General features: G+C 36.2%; 1 long non-coding RNA gene across 1 annotated transcript in view; it reads right to left on the reverse strand.

Annotated features, from left to right (window-relative positions):
* The window catches only part of LOC122135117, a 59,477-nt gene that overhangs the window by 21,038 nt on the left and 15,906 nt on the right, over nucleotides 1-22,533 (reverse strand). The window contains exons 2-3 of the long non-coding RNA XR_006153346.1: nucleotides 9,462-9,528; nucleotides 7,282-7,585 (exon numbers count right to left, since the gene is read on the reverse strand). This is a non-coding gene — a long non-coding RNA (uncharacterized LOC122135117). The remainder of the gene's footprint in view (nucleotides 1-7,281; nucleotides 7,586-9,461; nucleotides 9,529-22,533) is intronic.

The following is a 22,533-nucleotide window of genomic DNA, read 5'->3' on the forward strand; positions in this document are numbered from 1 at the left end:
GGCAGAAAGGAATTTTGTTTTATTTTTGAAAGTGCATTTGATAATTCCTCATTTTTATGTGGCACTCTGGCCACTGAGAGGTAAACACGAGACGTGTGAATCTGCAATAAAACTTCAGAATCAACAGCTGTGATTGTAATAAGTAATTCAAAATAAACTGAGAAGTTAGTGAATGAAACGCTCCTTCCTCTCATTTCTGTCCATATGTCTTAAAACCATCTCATATTTCAGTGGAAAGCACTTAAACTGTTTTACAGCTATAAACATTACGTGCATTTGGTCTCATGAATCAAATGATGGTCTCCAAAGAGCTTCAAAAAATGTCTGTATTCTCAGTGACAGTATTAAACGGGAATCAGGATGGGCTGATTTGAGAGTCTGAGTTGGGAATATTGAGTTGAAGTGTTTCCCAACTTCATTTTTGCTCCAGGAACCCCACAGCCATCATTTACGCTCAAGTACCCCTTCAATGACAACAAACCAGATGTGTGTCACACTGGCTATCATACAGATAATGTCACAAAGTATATTATATGTATATATATATAATGTCAATAAAGTATACAATTAGTATATATATATATATATATATATATATATATATATATATATATATATATATATATATATATATATATGTTTATATCAGTATGTGTGTTCCCCTTTTTCTTAAACAGTAAGTGAATGTGTTTCTTATTGGTGCTGTTGCTGTTTATACCATTCTTTTTTAAACAAAATACCTTTTGGTTTTATCTTAAATAGTAACTGAATGTGTTTTTAAATAAATGATTTTTTGAAATATTTAATTCTTTCAACTATGCCCACCATTTTAAAGGAATATTCCACCCAAAAATGAAAGTTCTATCATTATTTATTCATCTCCATGTCTTTCCAAACCTGTATGCATCGCTTTCTTCTGCAGAATATAAAAAGATATTTTGAAGAATGTTGGTAACCAAATAGTTTTAATTCCCATTGTCGTCCATAAAAAAAAAAATTAATAAATAAATTAAAAAAAACCTTTTGAAGAATGTTGGTAAGCAAACAGTTACAGTTTCTGTTTTTTTGTCCATACAATGTAAGTCACTGAGAGTCGAAACTGGTTACAAACATTCTTCAAAATATCTTCTTTTATGTTCTACAGAAGAAAGTTTGGGTGAGCAAATTACAGTATGACAATTTTCATTTTTGGGTAAACCACCCTTTAAATTCTGTGATGCTGCACTTACTGAAAGATGCAAATTTTGCACAAATAATGATTCTGCACAAATACGGCTGCCAAGTGATCTATGTCATGCTGCATGCGTTCACTGATGTGATAGCTTTTCACATTTTCATATCTCTGCTTCTTTGCCTCAGAGTCAACAAGAGATGGTATTCACAACTCATGCTTTATTTCCTTAATGTGGCGTATTTCTGAGTGCAACAGGACAAGCAACAATTCAGGACCATAAAAAGGTTTAGTGACATATTACAAAAATGACCAAAAATTATATTTTGGAATAACATGCACTTCTGGATCAAGCTCAACAACAGCAGGAATGTGTATGAAGAAAGTAAATCGGGTCAACTTTGATTTCTCCAGTGCTGGCATTGGTGTTTACAGCTCATATTTCACATTGATCTACAGCCCTTATTATTAATGAGCAAGCGGCGATGAGAGTAAATTACTTTAACTGAAGGAAAACATAAAGTAAATAAATAATGCTTTTCCACTCAGGTATAAAAACAATATGGTTATAAATAGCTAGGTCTTTGACCCCTTTTATCCCACTTTTCCAAAATATTAGCAAGTAATGTTTAAAACATCAATGTATACAAATAAATCACAACAATGTCAATTCTTTCTCCCACAGATGCAGCGTTATACATACATCTGCATTCTTCTAGCACAAAGAGTCATATTTGTCATTGAACTTTTGCATCTGCTCTGCATAGCACCATTGATCCCTGACCATAACGACGACAGCGAGACCCAGATAAACAGGCCGTGGCTGACCTATAGGCTGGCATGGACCGAGTGTCCATAAATTTGCAGCTCTTTTCAGCTGGGTACGTCACACAACGTTTCATGTGCCAAGGCAAGGGGACAGGCAGCCTGCTATCAGCCCTCTCTGTGTGAGCAGCTTTCATCCTCAGGCTGGTTCTCACATAACTCAGCCACAGTGTCTCTCCCTCTGCCTCATAAATAACATCACTATCGTCTGATAATGCCCACTTAATGCTTAGTCAATAAACCCCACAGTGCCATGGTTTCTCCCCTCTCTCTTTCATACATAAATATAAACAGTACACTCGGATTGATGTGACACTCAGGTCTCGCTCCATCTGGGCAGAGAGGAGAAGCCCAAAGGGCCTGGAGAGAAGCGATGGAGGAGAGGAAGTGAGAACTGCAGGTGTTTGGACGAGATAACGGCCGGAATAACGGGATGGGAGCACCGCGGCACTGACTGATCACCTGAGAGAAGCGTTTGCTAATGTAATAATTAATTACTTATTGGTTTCCTCCATTCTCACAGCAGGGCTTGTTTGACCCATTTGGATTATCACTTCTTAAAAGGAATATTCCAGGTTCGGTTAAGCTCGACAGAATTTGTGGGATATTGTTGATTACCACAAAAATAAATTTCCACTTGGCCCTCGTTTTCTTTAAAAATCTGGGGTAAAGTGGGGCACTTATAATGGAAATAAAGGGGTTAAACCAAAAATGTTAAAATTCCTGTTGTTTTTACAGAAAAAAAAAAAACTTTGGTTGCCAGATTAACTCTGTAAAAACACAGTAAAAATGCAAACATATTTACAGAACAACCGGAAAAATTTTATTTTAAAACTGTAATTTACAAAAAATATATTTTAAAAATGACCAGTAAGTCTGACTTTTTTTCACTGAATTATCAGATCACACTGCTACTTAAATCAGTTTTACAGGTAATTTAAATTAAATACCATGTTTTTTTTTTTTACATTCAAAATGTTATTTATATAACAGTATAGTGTAAACTTGCATAAAATGTAAGACTGGATTACATATTTTCATTGGTTAATGGATCTTACCATTAACATTTTTATAGTCTTATATAGTTAAAATTACAATTATTTTTAAAGTGTAAACATGATTTTAGAATGGAAAGAAAATCACTTACTAACCTTTTTGGCATGAAGTCACATCCAAATCTATAACTTTATTGGCATGACAACATTAGGCTAAACTGCCAAAGTTCTAAAAAAAAAAAAAAAAAAAAAAAGTTTTAAACAGATTTAAAACTTTACACTCCTATTTTAAATGCTCTAAAAACTGGCCCCATTCATCCACTGTAAGTCCCTCAACCTCCACCTCTGAAAGAGTTCATTAATTAATTATAAGCTTCACGTTTCTATTTTTAAATGCTCCAAAAACTGGCTCCATTCACTTCCAATATAAGTGCTAATTTTCTTTCAAAATTAATTTTTTTATTTAAATCAACATCATTCCACAAATGCTGTCAACTGAACTTAAAAGGTAATAAACCCATAATATTCCTTTAGTGCAGAACATAGAGTCACATTACGACTTAGCCACACACTCACTTGACTGTCAAATATAAACGACTGGAGTTAAAATAAGGTTGAAGGGTTTATTGCAATAATATAGCTGCAAGCCAAGTTTGATCTTAGTAGATGATAAAAAACGGTGTGGAAAAAAAGGACATACGCTGTGAATGACTGAACTCTGGGGTCAAGTTCCCATTTTATGAGCGTCTGGCTTACAGTGGCCACACACTGAGATAACATGCATAAATGAGAGCGAATAACATGCTGGTCAAAGGGAGTGGCTGGTAATTGAGGATTGTGTTTGGCACTTTTCCTAAAATTAGTTGTTTGTCTTTTAGATGTTAAGTATTTTTTGAGGGTTGAGTAAGAGATTTTGAGTTAAAGAGTCTCTCTTACATTATGGGAGTGACCATGAGACAACAACTTCAAAAATCATATTAATCTCAAACACAGTTATCCTTCTAAGTGTGCTGGCTCTGTTCCCTAAGACCTCGAGTAAATGTTTTGTCTACTGCAACAATGATCCAGACTTTCATTTAAGTGGCGGAACGACAGAACGCAGATGGCGTGGGATCACTTGCCAAAACAGGGCAAGTTAAAGCAACAAACACTCTGCAGCTGAAATGTGAGTAAGAAAACTGGATAGTCAGGGCTCCAGACAAAATATATATATAAATGCAATACATAACATCCAAGTGAAAGATAAAACACCAACATGTCAAAACAATTTTTAAAAAAAAAATTAAAAAACAGAATCACTAAGTTGGAAAAAGGATCACCCCCCTCCTAAAAATAACTTGTAACTTCAATCAGGTGTAGCTAATCACCTTCTCAATGGTGCACAAAACCATTTGGCTTTCAACTGTGATCTGCTGTGCTCATTTTGATTAGCTCAGAATTAAAAGAGCTTTCCTGGAGCATTTCAGTCCTTGGTAGTGCAACAGAAGCAAACAATTAACTATGAGTGGCAAGGCACTATCAAAATATCTCTGTGATAAAGTTGAGGACAGGCACAAGTCAGAAAATGGAAACAAAAAAATCTCAAAGTCTTTATCAATGATAAATACAACCACATGTGAGTATTTGTCAAGACAAGTCAGTTGATCTAATTAAATGCACAAACATGTTTAGAATTTAAGGAAGAATAGAACTGGTTGGTAAAGGGAGGAAGGTGATCTGAATGTCTCCATGATCTCTAGAGCGAAGTAAAGAAACCGAAGCAGATGAATCCTCCAGTAATAGAGACACAGTCTTCCCAAAATTAGGAGAGATGTTAACTGGATTATCAATAAATAAAGCACTAATTAGAAAAAAGCAACACCCTCTCTGTGGGCTCGGTGGCGCGTGAGGAGAGAATACGAATAGCGAGCAGCATCCTCATCTGCAGTCATGGCGGCATGTCACAAAGGCTCCTTCAATCTCCCTCTCTTCCCGCACACTGTGACTGTGCAGTGAACCCACCGGCTGGCCCGTTCCACACATCGCCCGCGTGCGCGGATGTTGGTGCGTCTGCCTGCATGAGTATGCACAGCCGCTGGGCTTTGAGACTTCACCATGATTAATAGCAGTAGGGGGTCTTCCCCTCCCTCTGTGCTGGAGAAAATGCAGGGGAAAGAAGGAGAATGAAAGAGTGCAGAGAAGTCAGTGAAAGAGAAGAGGACGACTTTGAGGTGAGAGGAGGAGAGAGTGACCAGCAGGGGGAATCAGTGCAAATTGAGGCTCTTTGATGGGCTCTTGTATCCCTGACCGCTCCCCAACCTTCTCTCGTTCTATCGCTCTCTCTTTCCTCTCCCTGGAGGATAATAAAGACGGATGACACTGATACTGTGCCATCCGGCACTACAGCCCTCGACTGCAGAGCCATTTGCACCATCATTTATCGCCCTCCTCCAAACCCTCCCCCCTCCCCATGCCCCCCGCTCTAATTCTGCTTTAATAACCAGCCCCTCCATTCATCACAGTATTGACGTCTCTGACAGACAGTGCGGCATACACTAACTCCCTGCCCTTTACTCGCACACCAGCGGGGTCGTGCCGAGTTCACCCAGTCAATAATCACACAGGCAGCGCGCTGCTGTCACCTTGGTGACGCCGTGAGCCATATAGAGACGTATGATGCGAGAGAGCGAGTGTCTCAACGCCACGCCAACACACTGCCATTAGCATTATCGCAGCCGCCAGGATCAAGACTGCAAGCAGGATGCGACTTGAATGCCAATTTACTCAGACAAGACCCAAAAGGCCCACCTCATGTGTTGACGCTCTGATGTTGGACCAATAAAGATCCAGCTCTGCTTCCAAATCTACAAATGCACTCTGATCCAACCCCAGGGAAGCAGTTTTCTCATTTCGAGCTTGTCTGGCTTGACTCAACTGGCATCACTAGTGGCAATAGACGGGACTGCAAAAAAAAACAAGAAAAAAAAAAACAATATTTTCCAAACATGTTTCCTAAACATCCCGACATCCCACGCACTTTGGGAAAACAGCCAGTACCACCTTAATGCCAATTTCAGTTGGAAGGACAGGAAGAGGATTTTTAGTGAACTGAAATTCAGAAAAACTCAACACTGGTGATGCATTCTGGGAAAGTTATTATTCGTTATTATATCTGTTATTATGTAATTATTTATATGCATGTATTCTTTAATAACAACATTTGCATAAAGGTACATCTCCAGGAACATATAAAAAAGCATATTATGCATTTACATTATATTACATGTATGCATTTAGCAGTTTTTTTAATCCAAAGTGGAGCACAAAAGAGGAACAAAGCAATTCATCAAAGAGAAATGCAGAGAATAATATATATTTTTTAATTCATGTTTTTATTATAGTATTTTTTGGGAGTGCATGCATGCATATAAGAATGTGTATATATTTCTGTATGATATATTATAAAAATGCAATATTTTACATTTTATAAACATTTTCTATCTATCCCTCACAGTTTCAAGATTTTTTAAAACACTTTCGAACAAGGCTTTGTGAAGCCAACAGTCTTGACAATTTTTGCTTTTATAGTTAAAAATTAGTTATATGAATAACTTTGAGTTTCAAATAATCACTCTGGGAAATTTAGTATTCTTCCACCCTGATCTAAAAAAGATAAATATGATTAAACTAAACACAAATTTCTATCTATCTATCTATCTATCTATCTATCTATCTATATTTACTGCTTTTCTAGTCAAAAATAAGTTTCAATTATTTTCGCCAAGGTGATGGTTTCAATTCCCAGGGAAAGCAAGAACTGATCAAATGTGTACCTTGAATGCAATGTAAGCCACTTTGGATAAAAGTGTCTGCCAAATGCATAAATGTAATTATAAACTTTAATTCTACTTCCTTTAATTTAAATCTGACCCAGAATTGCAATTCATATTTAAATGTTACGAAGTAAAATGTTTGCTACCTCAATTCACATTTAATCCAAATTCAGGAACCAAATTGAAAGTTAAAAGGCATCCTGAATTCAATTCTGAATGGAGCACAAACATGGTATATATACAGAACATTTACTTAATGTAAATATTAACATTATATCAGCCTCCAAAAAACTCATATCGGCTGACAACTAATTTTTGGGACGTAAACCTGCAAATGGCTCACTTCACATTAAATTGGGATAGCAAATTTAAAAAGAAAATATATACATCACCTCTAAAGAATACAACTATATAATTCAACAACAAAAAACATCATTCTCCAACCAGACTGTCTTCTTTGTGTGCTAAAATGAGTCACCTTGTCATCAGCTGGTAGCACAGCTTGCTCGCAGGCCCAGATTTTGTCTTCATTTCATTCTGACAATGACATTTATGTTAATTTGTTCCATGCCACTGCCAGGCATCTGGAGAGGCCAGTCCCACTCTCTTTCACACTTTCTTTTCATTTTGACCAACACAAATGTATGTGCCATGAGCACCGGGCCTTAGATAAACAGATTGATTCGATGGGAGGGCAAGGAGACACCATCTCCTGTAGAGGAGAGACTTCAATCACACTCAGGTGGGCCACAGGCCTCTTCTTTGTCCCGTGTGCACTGTGCCTGGAAGGAAAGACAGTGTGGTGAAAGTAAGCACCGTATATATACACTTCTATGCTCATTGCTCACCTATTATCTCTTGAGCTCACACACTGCATTCCGCTTTCTCACTATCTCTTTCTGTTACATACACCTGGTCCCCTGGGCTCTGAGAGTGATACTGGCTGCAGTGCCCAGGTTCTCCAGAGACACGCAGTGCACGGTTCTGTCCCTCTTCACCTTTCCGACAGTGGCAGCCACGGGCGTGTGCCGGGGGGCTCTAATCCGCCGCCCAGGTCCCATCGGCAAGGATCATTGAGCTAATTAATAACGTGGCACGGAGAGGGATGGGAGTCATTAAGGAGCCACGGCTGTGCTCTCTTTGGCACTCTCCTCTCACTGCTGAGTGTGCTGGGGTTGCTGGTAAAGGGGGGAGGGGGACTGCAGATGCAGGGTCTTGCTTGCTCGCACAACCCTCCCAGACATAATTCACTACAATGAAGTTTAACAGGGGGGGGGAAACCTCACACACAAACACAAGATGCAAGCGACGAGAGCCAGACTAAATAAGAGTGGGCTGAGGCTCAGAGGAAATGAGAGTAAGTCTTCTTGACTTCCTGTCCTCATTAGCAGGCTGTAAGGATTCATTTGGAGTGGTCTCATTAAACAGAAGCAATGTTAACCCCTTGCACAATGGCATTTATGTCCACTTTTAAGTCAAAATTAAATTAAAATGGACCCTGTTTACTTGTTTAACACATGTTTTTGGTTTTATTGTGCACCATTCATTGGTGTATGTTATTTCAAGGAAATATTGTAGTAAAAATGTACATTGCTCATCCTCTGAAACGATAATGTTAACCAATATCCAGATAATATTCATTGATAGTTGCCCTATTTATTCCCATTGAACATCCTGTTTCACTCAGTAATATGCCACATTACTATGGAAACTTGCTTCCACTTAGAGTAAAACAAAGAATAAGGTAAGGTAATTGCTTACATTTATGCATTGTTACATTAACACATTTCTGCAAGTTTATATTTACGCTTAAGCTTTTACATTTAGTTATTTAGAAGACGCTTTAATCCAAAGCGATTTACAAATAAGGACAAAGGAAGCAATCAAATTCAACAAAAGAGCAATGATATACAAAAGCTATAATAAGTCTCAGTTAGCTTAACACAGTACACATAGCAAGGATTTTTTAAAATAATATAATATATAAAAAGAAAACAGATAGAATAGAAAAAAAATAGAGCAAGCTAGTGTTAGAGGTATTTTTCATTTGTTAATTGTATAATACATGAAAAGAAAACAGATAGAATATAAAAAGATTAGAAAGCTAATCTCTTTTTAAGAATAGAATTAGAATAGAGAGTGCTAGAATGCTTTTATGTTTTTAAGCAAGCATCTATCTACTGTATCTCTCTTCTGGCAGAATTGGGATCCCATATTACAGAAGTGAAATGGGTATCAAATAGCAATTCATGCTAACCAACTAGCTGGAGCATCACTGTGATATTACTAAAAAATTATACAATACTTCTAACTAATAAAAATTATTACCCCTACTTTAGGTTAAGATATTTCCATCAAGAAGCCATGCAGTATAAAAGAAAACAGTCTGAACTCTTTCTTTCTATCCAGTCCCTGCACACCAAACAGAATAAGCACTTAGTGCTCCAGACAACCCAATAGCTCAGCTCCTGCTAATGAAAGGAAGCAGCAGGAACAATTAGTTGTGCAAACAAACAGATCAGAGAGCAAAGACCAGGATCTACTATCACTCCCCTGACGTCATGGCCACTAACAGGCTTGAATGGAGGTAATTGGGGGAGCTGGAAGTTGAGACAAAATCAATGGAAACTCAGGCATACTAGTGGGTAGATTACTCACCGGTTCACACCATCACTCTGGGGACTCAAAGACTGCCAGGAACATGATGCAGGACTATATACCAGAACTGCAGAACAAGACAGAGACTCATGATCAGCAATGTAAAACAGGATTGTGGGAAAGGATTATGGAACAGGATTGTGGAATACAGATAATGAGGCAAAAAAACAAACAAACAAAAAAAAACACCTCTGAACAAGACTTTGCTAATTTATCTTTTAGTTAATGCTTTTATCCCAAGCAACTCTCAGTACACTTATTACAGGGACAATCCCCCTGGAGAAACATGAGGTTAAGTGTCTTGCTCAAGGGCACAGTGGGGATAGTCCATGGGTCATCTCCTGCTGGGTTGGAACCTATATCCTTTCAGTTACCAGTTCTGCAACCAATAGGCTACGCCACCCAAAAGATGTGGAACAGAACTTTGGATCAAGAATGCATAACAGGGATTTAGAACAAGCAGAGCTCACTTCACCAATTGGGCCAAAATCTTACATTTATTGATCTCGTTCATCCATTTTATGCCTTGCCAACTGTTCTGAATTGATTGTATTTTACATTGTTTTTGCCTTTGTCATCAAGATGATAGACAAGGTTATAGAAATAATGACGGTAGTTTTGGTAGCAGCTGTAAGAATGTATTGAAATATATTCTATATCCAATTCATATTTTTCACTGTATGCCTCTATAAAATCATTCTCCAGCATAATAAGTTTGTGGAGATACATTATAGCTGGATCATTTCCATCTATTTTAAAACTAAAAAAAAAAAGTAAAGAATGTAAATACTCTTTTTTTTTCTTCAATAAAACAATGTTTTATATAATATTATTAATATACTATTCTTTCTAGCAAATATTAAATGTATTGGTAAACACACACACACACACATTACCATTCAAAAGTTTGGGGCTGATAAGATTTATCTGGAAGAAGACTCCTATGCTTACCAAGGCTTATCTGTAAAACTGTGCAATATTATTACATTTTAAATAGTGGTTTACTAGTATTTTAATATAATTTAAAAGATAATTTATTACTGTGATGCAAAGCTGAATTTTCAGCAGCCTCAATGAACATTTGGTGCTCAAGAAACATTTCTTGTTATTATCATTGTTGAAAACATTTCTGTGGAAACCGTGACACATTTTCAGGATGCTTTGATAAATACAAAATTGAAAAGAACAGCATTTGGCTATTTGAAATAGAAATCTATTGTAGCATTATAAATGTCTTTACTGTTACTAGTTGAACTGAGCTGGCTTCATAACTAATGAATTTTCACTCTGTTTTTAAGTTGAGCTGAATAATGACAGTACTGTCTATTTAGAGCTGCTTTATAGCTGAAATTGTATTTGTTTCATAATTGAAGAATCTTGAAAAATTATTATTTTGAAGCTGTTTTGAAATCTGCATTGTATATAGTGCTATATAAATAAATGTGACTTGACTTTTTTGATATTTCAAATGCTACAAGAAAGTATTAATTTCTTTCATGAAAATCATACTGACCCAAATTCGTTGAATGATAGTATATTTTTAAAAATTATATTTATTACTCTTTTATGGCACATCACCACTAACAGCAACAACACAGTCAGCAACACACTAAAAACAACCAGAACAACCTGATGGTGAGTATTACACGGGCAACCACCTCTGTTGTTTTTGCTTTACTTGTGAACAGTAAGGTTATCTACTAGCTTATACTCAGAAGGTGAACTGTAAGATTTAACCAACTCCTTTTCTAATCATAGAGGACAAAACAACAGCAGATAACCACAGCGACACTGGAAGCCACTCTATAAAACAAGCGACTGCCAAGCTCACCAGTGGGAGTTCTGCTGTTCCTCTATATCATGCGTTATTAATAGAGCAAAGTGTTGATTAGAATGGGCCTCCCCCCTCTTCTCTCCTTCTTATCAGCTCTCCCAGCACCTCCTCCTCCTGCCCTCCAAATGCCAACACATTACTGCTTTCCTGCTCATTGACAGAGCTGCCAGTCACCGCTGAGATGGATGCCACTTCTGGGAGGACTCCCTTGCCTCCACTATTGACTTATTTGTTTTGTTGATCTAACAACCCATGATCCTTCATCTAAGGTGAAAGGTGGACTTGTATGTGAGCTTACTGCATGCTGTATACTATATAGAAAAAAAATCGGTGAAATTTACAGTGAAAAGCAGCAGTTTAACCATAAATATACAGTAGCAACATTTTAGATTTATGGATTGAACCTAAATTTACAGTGAAAAAAAAGAAACAAAAAACCTACTAACTGATAATGTTAAAATCAGTTTTGTACCTTGATAATATACTGATAATCACCTGATAATGAGAAAGCCACATGAATCTCATCACAAGTAGATTTTCCACAATCTGAGGTAAATATAAATTTATTTAATGTGGATGGCATCATACACACAAATACAAACCACCATCTTACAGTACAGTAATTAAATAAATATATAACAATGAAAGATGTAAATAACTGACGTGCTGATAATAAAAAACGAAGAAAAACAGGAACGAAGTGTCACAGGAATTGTTTTTCATAAAACCACTTGACTGTAATATTTTAAAATACATGAAATGTTCCATTACATTTTTATTCCCCAAATATAGTAAGGAAGTTTACTGTTAACCGATTAACAGGTTCTTATTATGGATGCACTGATACAAGCTTTCTGTGCCGATACTGAGTATTTAGAATGATATCTGCCGATACAGATATACCAAAAGTTTAACGGTTCTGCTTTTTTATACTTCTTTTATACCTATACACTTTAATTATGCAGTTTTGAAGGAAATGCAAACATGGCATTTTATTCTCTCCATATCAACATGTTGTCCATGTTGCAAAGTAACTGGTGTCTATGGAAGCTGGTTTTTGCCACAGAATTAAAAAAAAATAGAAAACGTAATCAGATTTTAATCTCACAATTCTGAGATTTTTTTTTCTCAGAAGTCAGAATTTTGCCCTTTTTTTTAGAACTGCTAGAAAAAAAGTCAGAATGATAAATTATAAACTCAGAATTGCAAGAATAAGTCAGAACTGTAAGATAAAAAGTCACAATTACCTTTTTAACATATTTTTAATCCTGTGGTGGAAACGGGCTTCCAGAAAACACATTACTCAAATGAATATTCTTAACTCACATTAACTGATATTGTTAAGACTTCTTAACTTATTGGATGTTCTTATCTGTCATTAACATTAATTTCTGAAAAAAATCCTGTTAGGCTCACAATCATTCAATGTTTTGATTAGCAGAATATAATCTACTTTTAACATTGGCTGTTCTTAAACAATTGGTGGATGTATGATAGTACATATAATTATGAGCCGGTGCATCCCTAGTTTTGATTGTATCATTTACAGTATTTTACCATTAAAATTAAAAAAAAAATTACAGTGTACAGTATTTCTTTGAAGGTAAGGATGGAATACAAGTATGCAATTATGCAGTGAGCTGGAGTACTGCACGAGAGAGCTCTGTAAGGCCTCTGTTTGGTTTAAGTGGGGGGAAAAGGCAGTTACTGTAATGTTATGCAAAAACTCCATTTACTGGAAATCTCTGGCAGTGAAAAGCAGCGCTGTCATTTCACTGCCTGTACAGCGGGGCATTTCTCCCTCTTTGATCCGTGACCCAGTCCAGACTAACATTTGTATCTGGCTAATGATTCCCCAGCCTTTTGCATGTACACCTTTTGGCCTGTCGCTCCTTCCTCATGCCAACTGTCTACCCAGCTGGGCTAAAAAAAAAAAAAAAAGCCTGTCCTGATTCTGTCAGCGATACCTCTGCATCTGCGCAATCCATTTGTTTGGAGAGCTAATCAGGAACAGAGACAAAATCGAGGCGCCTTGAGTTGCTGCCTCTTTGAAGGGCGACTCCAAACGGTGGCTGGTCATTTAGCGCTCCAGAGCACTGGCCCTCATTTCCCTGCCACTTCAGATGGAAGCAGCAGCCCCTCTCCCCCGCAAACGAAGTGCAAATAGGTTCCAGTGCTCATTTATGCATGCCAGTCTCACACTCGCCTGATTAAAACAATGTAAATGATTAATTCACGACCTGACTTCCAGGGACACAGGGAGTTGAGCAGGAGGGCTCTCATTAACAGCACAGCCTCTGTCCAACTCACCGGATGCAGGGACGACTTTGTCAAATCAACATCAAAAATTTAGCACCACAATCTATATTGTATAAGAGGTGTTATATAGCCATTTAATACATTTCAGTGCTGCTGTGGAACCGTATATGTTTGCTTTGCTGGAATTGGTTGACTTCTCAATTGTGATCTAATAAGATTAAGGTAAAATATATATTTTATGCACTTTTTATAATATACAAAAATCCTTTCACATGCATTCTACACATTCTATAAATTCTAATCATCTAAATTAATTAAATCACATAATTAACAGGGATGTGCACAGGATAAAGAATAAATAAATAAAGGTAATTGGTAATTAAAGTAATTAAAAAGGTAATTAACTTTTGATCTCACAATTCAGCCTTTTTGTTCTTAAATATAAGTTCTCATAATTCAGTTTTTTTTTCTTGCACTTCTGAGAATATCTCTCACAATTCTTACTTTTGTTCTTGCAATTTTGAGATATAAACTTGCAATTCTGATTTTAAAAAAGTCAGAATTGTGAGATAAAATGTTACTTACCTTTGTAATTTTTATTCTGTTGCAGTAACGCAAAAAAAGAGAAAAAACCTAAGATGTAAACTCAGTATTCTGAGGAAAAATAATTCTATAGTCTATATCTCACAATTATGTAAATTTTTCAAAATTCTAGGAAAAAACAACTGCAAGATATAAACTCAGAATTCTTTTTTTTTCTTCTGTGGAAAAATAAACAGAATTCTGAGTTTATATCTTGCAATTCTTTTTTTCTCAGAATTCAGAAAAATGGCTATAATAGCATTATTATAGGAATTAGAATTTGATATGGCATGAAAGAAAGAATTATTTTCTGAATTTCAATTCAAAGAAACTCTTGCAATTATGCAATTTTTTCAGAATTCTGAGAAAAAAAGAATTGCAAGATATAAAAATAGAATTGTTTTTTTTTTCAAAAACAGAATTCTGAGTTTATATCTTGCAATTCTTTTTTTTTCTCAGAATTCAGAAAAATGGCCACAATAGCATTATTATATGAATTACAATTTGATATGGCCTGACAGAAAGAAATATTTTCTGAATTTCAATTCAAAGAAACTCAGCACAGCTTGAGCCCAAATTCTGGTAATTTAAGTGCTCATCCACTCTTAGTCTATAAATCTTTACTCTTTAATCTTCTTTACTTTTTACTCTCTAACTCTTTTACTTTAAATGCTTTTTAATATTTTCAAACAAGGAAACATTCAATATTTGTTCAACTGTTACATTTTGTCCAACTTTGCTTTTCTAGTTAAAAATGTTATATGAATTTAAATTCATTTTCAATTCATTCTACTTCCTTACATTATCATTTAAAATTAAATTCTGCATCCTGTTTGCCATCTCAATTCAGTGCCAATTCAAATTCAAGGAATTCTCAATCCAATTCTGAATGTTGCACAACACTGAAAAAACATATGCATACTCAAACGTTGCCTTGACAACCACTATAAGCCAAAGAGCAAGTGAGAAAACTCCTCCATTCAATAGTACACAGTCAGTCTGTTTTATGTAAGGAGCGCCACCTACTGGATGCCAGTGGTACAGCACAAAAATAAATCCTTTCAAAAGTTGCTGTCCAAAGCACAACACAGAATCCCCAGGACCTCCAAGGGAGCAATAAACTTCTAAAAATAGTTAAGACAGGTGGTGCACATAACAAACGCTTTTGAGCTGCATCACGAAGTGAAGCGAAATAGATAAAGTTATTTTTTGTGATAAGGGCTATAGCTTTTGCCATTGCTCTGCAGGGAATCACTTTTAAAAGTGTAAAGTAGAACTCACTCGCTATCAAAGCAAAGACAAGTGTATTAAATCTTATGTGGAGTGTGTTTAATGGCCCGCCATGTTGTATGGAGTGTGAACTACAGTATGTCAATTCATCTGGATTTCATGCACATCATCAAAGCACAAGGCAGGAGACTCAAGCTGTCGGACATCAAAGCACACCTGACAGCCGTTCATGCTTCTCTGAGACACTGATAACCCCATCCATCATATTTGTTTGGCAAGAGAGAAAGAAAGAGAGGAAAAGAAGGAGGGGTGAAGTCATAATTAATAGTCTCTTTTGTGGTAGTTCCACCTGGCCTGAACCTCGTGGCCCGAGGCTCTTAGTGAAGCAAGTCCGTTCAGTGCTGCAACACCTGGAGAGATCTGGAACTCCGCTTATGGCTATTTCTTCCATTCTCATCCTCCTTCCTGCTCACTTTCTCTCCTTCATTTGACCTCACAATTTGCAGGTGACTCTTTATCATCTGCACTAAGATGCCAACATCATGTCATTAATCAGTTTTTGATTTATTAAACATTCCTTTGGTGTGTACTGGACATTTTCAAGTAGAGCTGACTCCAGGCGTAAATAGCCGCAAATGCATTCACTAGCTGTCTGTTATACGCATGCTGCGCTGAACTGGATTATAAACTTTGGCAACACGAGACAAGCATGATGCTTGAATCAATTCAATTCTATTGCTGCAGCACTTCTCACATCTCATGGCATTCCAAAGTAGCCTTACAGAGATCACTAGCCACAATGTGCAAGACAAGGGCGACATATAACAGGAAAAGAAAAACACCATCTGAGGAACCGAGTTGTAGCTATATAATGACAATGTTAGCCATGTGAACATTTAAATAAGGATGCACAACATATTGAAATTGTATCAGATTTGTTCTAGTTTTTCGTATCCGCCTATATTGGAAATGCATTATTGACCAATATTAGATATTTAATTATGCAAGCTCACTGGGGTTTGAAAAAAGCACTTAATAAGTAAATTGCATTATTATATTATTATTATTATTATTACCACCAGTATTTTTACATTCATCTTAGATCTAAAACACACTTTAAAAACACAAATACTGACAGTTAAATATAATCTTTAGCAAATCTCAAAACGAATATCCATTTGTTAAGTGTTTTATTACTAGTATTATTAGTGTTTAGTTTTTAATATTTTAACATTTAGTATTTTTATTTTTAAGATCTTCAATAATGATGATTTCTAATTTCACATTTTCTTTATTTTTAATAAAATAATACAAAATATATAAATATTAAAATACTATATTTTAATAGTATCAAAACAACAAAATATATAACCATGCTAAAATTATTTATTTAATAATTGTACATTTTATTATTTATTATTTTATATTCTTATATTTTTTTAATTTTATATTTAAGATTTTTAATATTTAATATTTTCTATTTTAAAAAATATAATAAAACTATTACAATTAATACTTATTAAAAATATATAAATATATTAAATTAACATAATAAAATGACATTAAAACAATACTAAATTGATAATATTTAAACAATTATTCTAATAATTTTTCTTTTGCTTCAGTAATTTAATAAGTAATTTTAGTATTGGCAATTTTTCAGTTATCATTACTACAACATAAAAATAATTATCAGCTGCAAAGGCTAGAATTTAAATATCACTGCACCCCTAAATTCAAACCAAGAACAACTTGACATAGTTCAGGTTACTAAGACATGCTTGTCATCAACACGTTAGGTTACCTTTTAAACAATTACCAGCCAAACTCTGTTCCTATCCCTTAACTGTTAAGGAAAGCTCCCAACTTTAAACCCTGTAGGAACAGACTGTATTAAGCAGCTAATAAAACAAAAGTCCAAGTTTGAGGTTTTCCCTCATCATTTTCACTTATGCGGTTAAACCTGCTTTACAGCACAATGAGGCCCTGTAACACACCATTAGAGTGTCTTTCTCTGTAAGTATCTGCACGTGGGTCCTTACGCAGTCTGCAATCCAGTTGCCATGGCAGCAGCAGCTGTATCCACGGAGAGGTAAGGAAGCTGGCACCCCCCAATAACACGAGCCCCCTCCCTCCGGTGACCCGCTGCTGAACCAGGGCTGAGAGCAGAGGTCGATGGCTCGGAGCGGCCGGATGACAGTGAGGGATGATGGCGAATGAGAATGAGAAGAGGGAGTAGAGGCATACAGATGGGGAAGAGAGGAGGAGATATGGAGAAAAGAGAAAAAAAAACGAGAGACAAGAGCAAATTTAATTACTATCAATGGAGGGATCTTCAAAAAACAAATCGACTGCCAATTTTTCTGTGGGCTGTGTGAAATTAAGGCAACATACGAAATGGATGGAGCTCTGCCGCTGGCTTTCTATCCTCCAGTGAAATTAAAAATGCCTCTTGCCCAGAGCAAAGATGAACTGATTACTTCCATGTGTAATTTTACGCCCGCACTTGATATTGTTTGTCTCAGATGCACAGATGTGCGTTGAACTGGTGTGTTCATCAGTAAGATGTGGGCAGAGATGTCAAGTGAGTTGACCTTTGACTGCCCTTGCCAGAGGTCAAGCAGTTTAGGTCAGTGTCCTACATATAGCATTACATGTTCTTCTCACCTGGAAAATCAAAGAAACGTCTGAGAACATTGGCGCTGACAGATTAAGTTACTAATAAATGCTCAAACATACATGAGACAAACTTATAACCTTAATCAGTAATATCTCAGAATTTGTTTTAAACGGAGTTATCCTGTGTTAATCATTTTTTGCTCTTCTGACCGAGTGAATTGCAACAAAAGGTGTAGGGTGAAATAATATATGTGATATATATAAGACTGAATAAACAGAACAGAACTACTAAAATGACAAAACCAGAATAGATAAATTATGCCTTTAAAGAGATGCAGTAATTAAAATAAGATCACTGTTCTTAAACATTATCGTTTTTGTTGTTTAGGATTTATTGCTAATTATTAATTTACATTTTAATTCTGAAAAGTTTTTTTACAGACCATAGTCACAACATATTTAATTTGACACAAATAAAAAGAATGCACAAAAATACAGTCTGTTAAATTAACACTTTGTTAAAGCATTTTCTCTTCAAATTAACAAGGTAAATAAATTGTGTATTTTTAATCTATGTATTAAATATATGGTATATTTTTCATGTTATATTGTCCTGGGATTGCCAATTAAAAATTATTAAAAAAATGAACAAAATCTAGTTAACACTGCTGCAATGTAGTTAAGAGCAATAATGCACCTTCCCCGAACTGGTATTAGCAACATCCTCATCTGTAAATTCTGTAAAAACTATAAAGATTAAATGATATGATTTTTATAAGGGTTATATATTAAACTAAGAAGAAACAGACTGTCACTGCCAATATTTACTTTAATATATTTAATATGTTAATTAGGCTGCTAGATCACTTAATGAAATTGGATTTTTCATTAAAAAAGGCTATTCATTTGCCTTTTTATACTGTGTGAGAAGTCAAGCTTCTCAAAATAAATTTGGCTCCTCTCTCTTAGATTTCCTCTTTTGGAAAGTTGTGGAAGCTTAATAGCAGATTATTTTTCCTTTTCTGTTTGAACAAAAGGAAACACTGCTTTACCCCAGCTATCCCTTACATTCTTTACCCAAACAAAACAAAAAAAAGTCAAAATATCCTAAATAACCTATAACACTCATAACTTACATAATTTATGTTTTACTGCAAAAAAAATACCACACCAAAAAAAAAAAAAAAAAAAAAAAAAAAAAACATATTATATCATACAACCCATTAAACAGCATACAGCCTCATTTTTATGTCAAATTAAATATGTTGAGCTAAAGTCCGTTATATTATTTTCATCAGTGGTTTTCTGGCATGTCAAGAAACTACAATAAAGCTTATAAATGCGATGTCTCGGGTAAAATACAACTATGATCATTTTATAAAAATGCGACAACACGTTCACAGATCACCACATTGAGTGCATTAATGAAACCCTTGTCTGCATAGCATCATTTATTGCATCTATTAATTTGAATTATAAACATGTATCTGCAGGTTATTCAATTATCATCACAGTGCTCATTAGCATTCAGGTACAGGACAGCCCTTGAAAACCTGACTGAGGCAAACAGCTCCCTCTGCTGGTCATTGACTTGCACTTCACCTTGAACACTGACAGGCTGAGAATGATCTATACTCAGATTCAATGCATTCTGTTTTATACTCATCAAAGCAAAATAAATTTTTTAAAACACAAAAGGCTTGCACTGGTGTAGCCTGGTGCGTGTAACGCAGTAGCTGATGCTAGCCATGCTGAGATTGTTTGTTTGTGCGGCACGTGCTGTCTGTCTGCTGTAGCGCGGTGCCCGAGCATTCTTTTTCATTTGCTTGTTTTCCAGATGTCGTGTCCTCCACATCACCCCGTCCTCATCCTGCTCGGCTACCCCTCCCTCCCTCCCTCTGCCTGCAGCAGCGTCAGAGACCCTAACCGCATCAGGCGAGATAGCAGATTGGAAGTACAAGAGTGATCCATCCATCAAAAGAGAGAGAGAGTTGGAAAGGAAGGGGAGGCGGGGGGCATGCAAGAGAGAAAGCAAGAGAGGAAGTAAAAGAGAAAGATAATCGGAGGGATTTCAGCTAAACCGCAGATTATTAGCACTAAGCGTCTAACATGTCTAGACCCCGTTTCGATGTGTTATTCCTTACTGAGCCTATAAACTAGGGCTAAACAGAAATGCAGACCTGATATAAGACTGTTGTTATGGCAACCTCAAGTGCGATGCGGTGACATCATCAGAGGTCTGACTTAACTATTGTAAACTCAGAAATTCAATAGACAATGAACACATTCAAAGCAAAGAACTGAGAAGTTAACCATTCGGAAATTAAATGAAAATTAAATTCACAAATTTGAATTTTTATTTGAAGTGAGGTATAACAAAAAGGATGCAGACCTGCAATTCAAATTTAAATGTAAGGAAGAAGAAATAAAATGAAAAGTAATTTGAAGAAAGCCACATAAAAGTAATTTGAAATAGAAAATAAAAGGTCATACAGGTAGATAGAAACACAGACAGACAGGAAGATTTACACGGCAGGATGGACAAAGATAGATAGATGAGGGTGAAAGAACGCCTATTTTCCCAGAATGCACTGCATGTGTCGAATTTCTTGGAATTTCAAGGCAATCAACTTTACAGGTACATCTCAAAAAAAAAATTTAATATCATGGAAAAGTTCTTTATTTTTTGTAACTTAATTTAAAGAAGCAAACTTTCTTACATTCTAGATTCATTGCACACAAACTGAAATATTTCAAATATTTAATTAGTTTTAATTCTAATGGTTACGACTGCCAGCTTAAGAAAATAAAAAATTCAGTATCTTAAAAAATTTGAATATTCCATTTTGAGCTTGATTAGTTTGATTAATTTTGAGTATAAATACTGGGTTCCTCCTAGTTTAGAACATGCAACCAGAATTATGGGAAAGACTACTGACTTGACAGTTGTCCAGAAGACGATCATCGACACCCTCCAAGGAGAGTAAGCCACAGACGATCATTGGTGAAAGGGCTGGCTGTTCACAGAGTGCTGTATTGAAATATATTCATAGAAAGTTGACTTGAAGGAAAAAGTGTGGTAGGAAAAGGTGCACAAGCAACAGGGATGACCACAGCCTTGGGAAGATTGTCAGGAAAAGCTGATTCAAGAACTTGGGAGAGCTTCACAAGGAGAGGACTAAAGCCGGAGTCAGCACATCAAGAGTCATCACGATAAGACTTCATCAAAAAAACTACAACAGCTGTCACATTCCTAGAACCAAGCCTCTTTTGAACCAGAAAAAAAACGTAAAAAGCATTTCACCTTGGGTAAGGAGAAAAAGAACTGGACTGTTGCTCAGTGGTCCACAGTCCTCTTTTTAAATTAAAGTAAATTTTGCATTTCATTTGGAAATCAAGGTCTGGAGTCTGGAGGAAGACTGGAGAGGCACAGAATGAGCAGTGTCCAGTGTGAAGTTTCTGAAGTCAGTGATGATTCGGGGTGCTGTGACGTCTGCTGATGTTGGTTCATTGTGTTTTATCAAGTCCAGAGTCAATGCAGCCATCTACCAGGAGATTTTGGAGCACTTCATGCTTCCATCTGCTGACAAGCTTTATGGAGATGCTGATTTCATTTTGCAGCAGGACTTTACCACCTGCCCACAGTGCCAAAACCACTTCCAAGTGGTGCTTGATTGGCCAGCCAACATGCCTGACCTGAACCTCACAGAGAATCTATGGGGTATTGTGAAAAGGAAGATAAGTAACATCTGACAAACAACTACAGAGGAGCTGAAGGCCGCTATCAAAGCAACCTGGGCTTCAATAATGCCTCAGCAGTGCCACAGGCTGATCACCCTCATACCACGCCGCATTGAAGCAGTAATTCCTGCAAAAGGAGCCCCAACCAAGTATTGAGTGCACAATTAAACCTTCTTTGGAGATCTTGAACATTTCTGTTTTGTAAATCTTTTTTTGATTGATCTTTGAGAAAATATTCAAATTTTTTGAGATACTGAATTTTTAATTTTCCTAAGCTGTAAGTCGTAACCATCATAATTAAAACAAAAAACTCTTGAAATATTTCAGTTTGTGTGCAATGAATCTACACCATAAAAAAAGTTTGCTTTTTTGAATTAAATTACAAAAAATAAAGAACTTTTCCATAAACAGGTCCTTCTCAAAAAATTAGCAGTACATCATGCCACTCCAATTCAACTTACTTCATCTAGCCTCCAATTCTATCCAAAACCACACTCATGAATTTAAAGGGAGCCAATTCTTCAACTCTGAGTTCATCTAGTCTGGTGGTTTCGCTCACACGTTGTGTTTGCGTAAACACCTGTTGCAGCAGGGCAAACGCGAGGACAAGGAGAGGACCTGAGGGACAGCTGTCTCGTCTGGCCTGCAGCAGGTAGTGGCTATATGATGGATTGCACCAAGTTTTAACAGGTGTCTCATGTGAGATCTTCACAGTGCGGCGTTCTCTCCACTGCCCTGCACTCTTACTCATGATTCTTGCAGCAAGGCAGAGAGTTGCTCCGTAATGGAAAACATACAGCATGTTTC

The sequence above is a fragment of the Cyprinus carpio genome, chromosome A23, assembly GCF_018340385.1.
Source record: "Cyprinus carpio isolate SPL01 chromosome A23, ASM1834038v1, whole genome shotgun sequence".
Taxonomy (NCBI): Eukaryota; Metazoa; Chordata; class Actinopteri; order Cypriniformes; family Cyprinidae; genus Cyprinus; species Cyprinus carpio.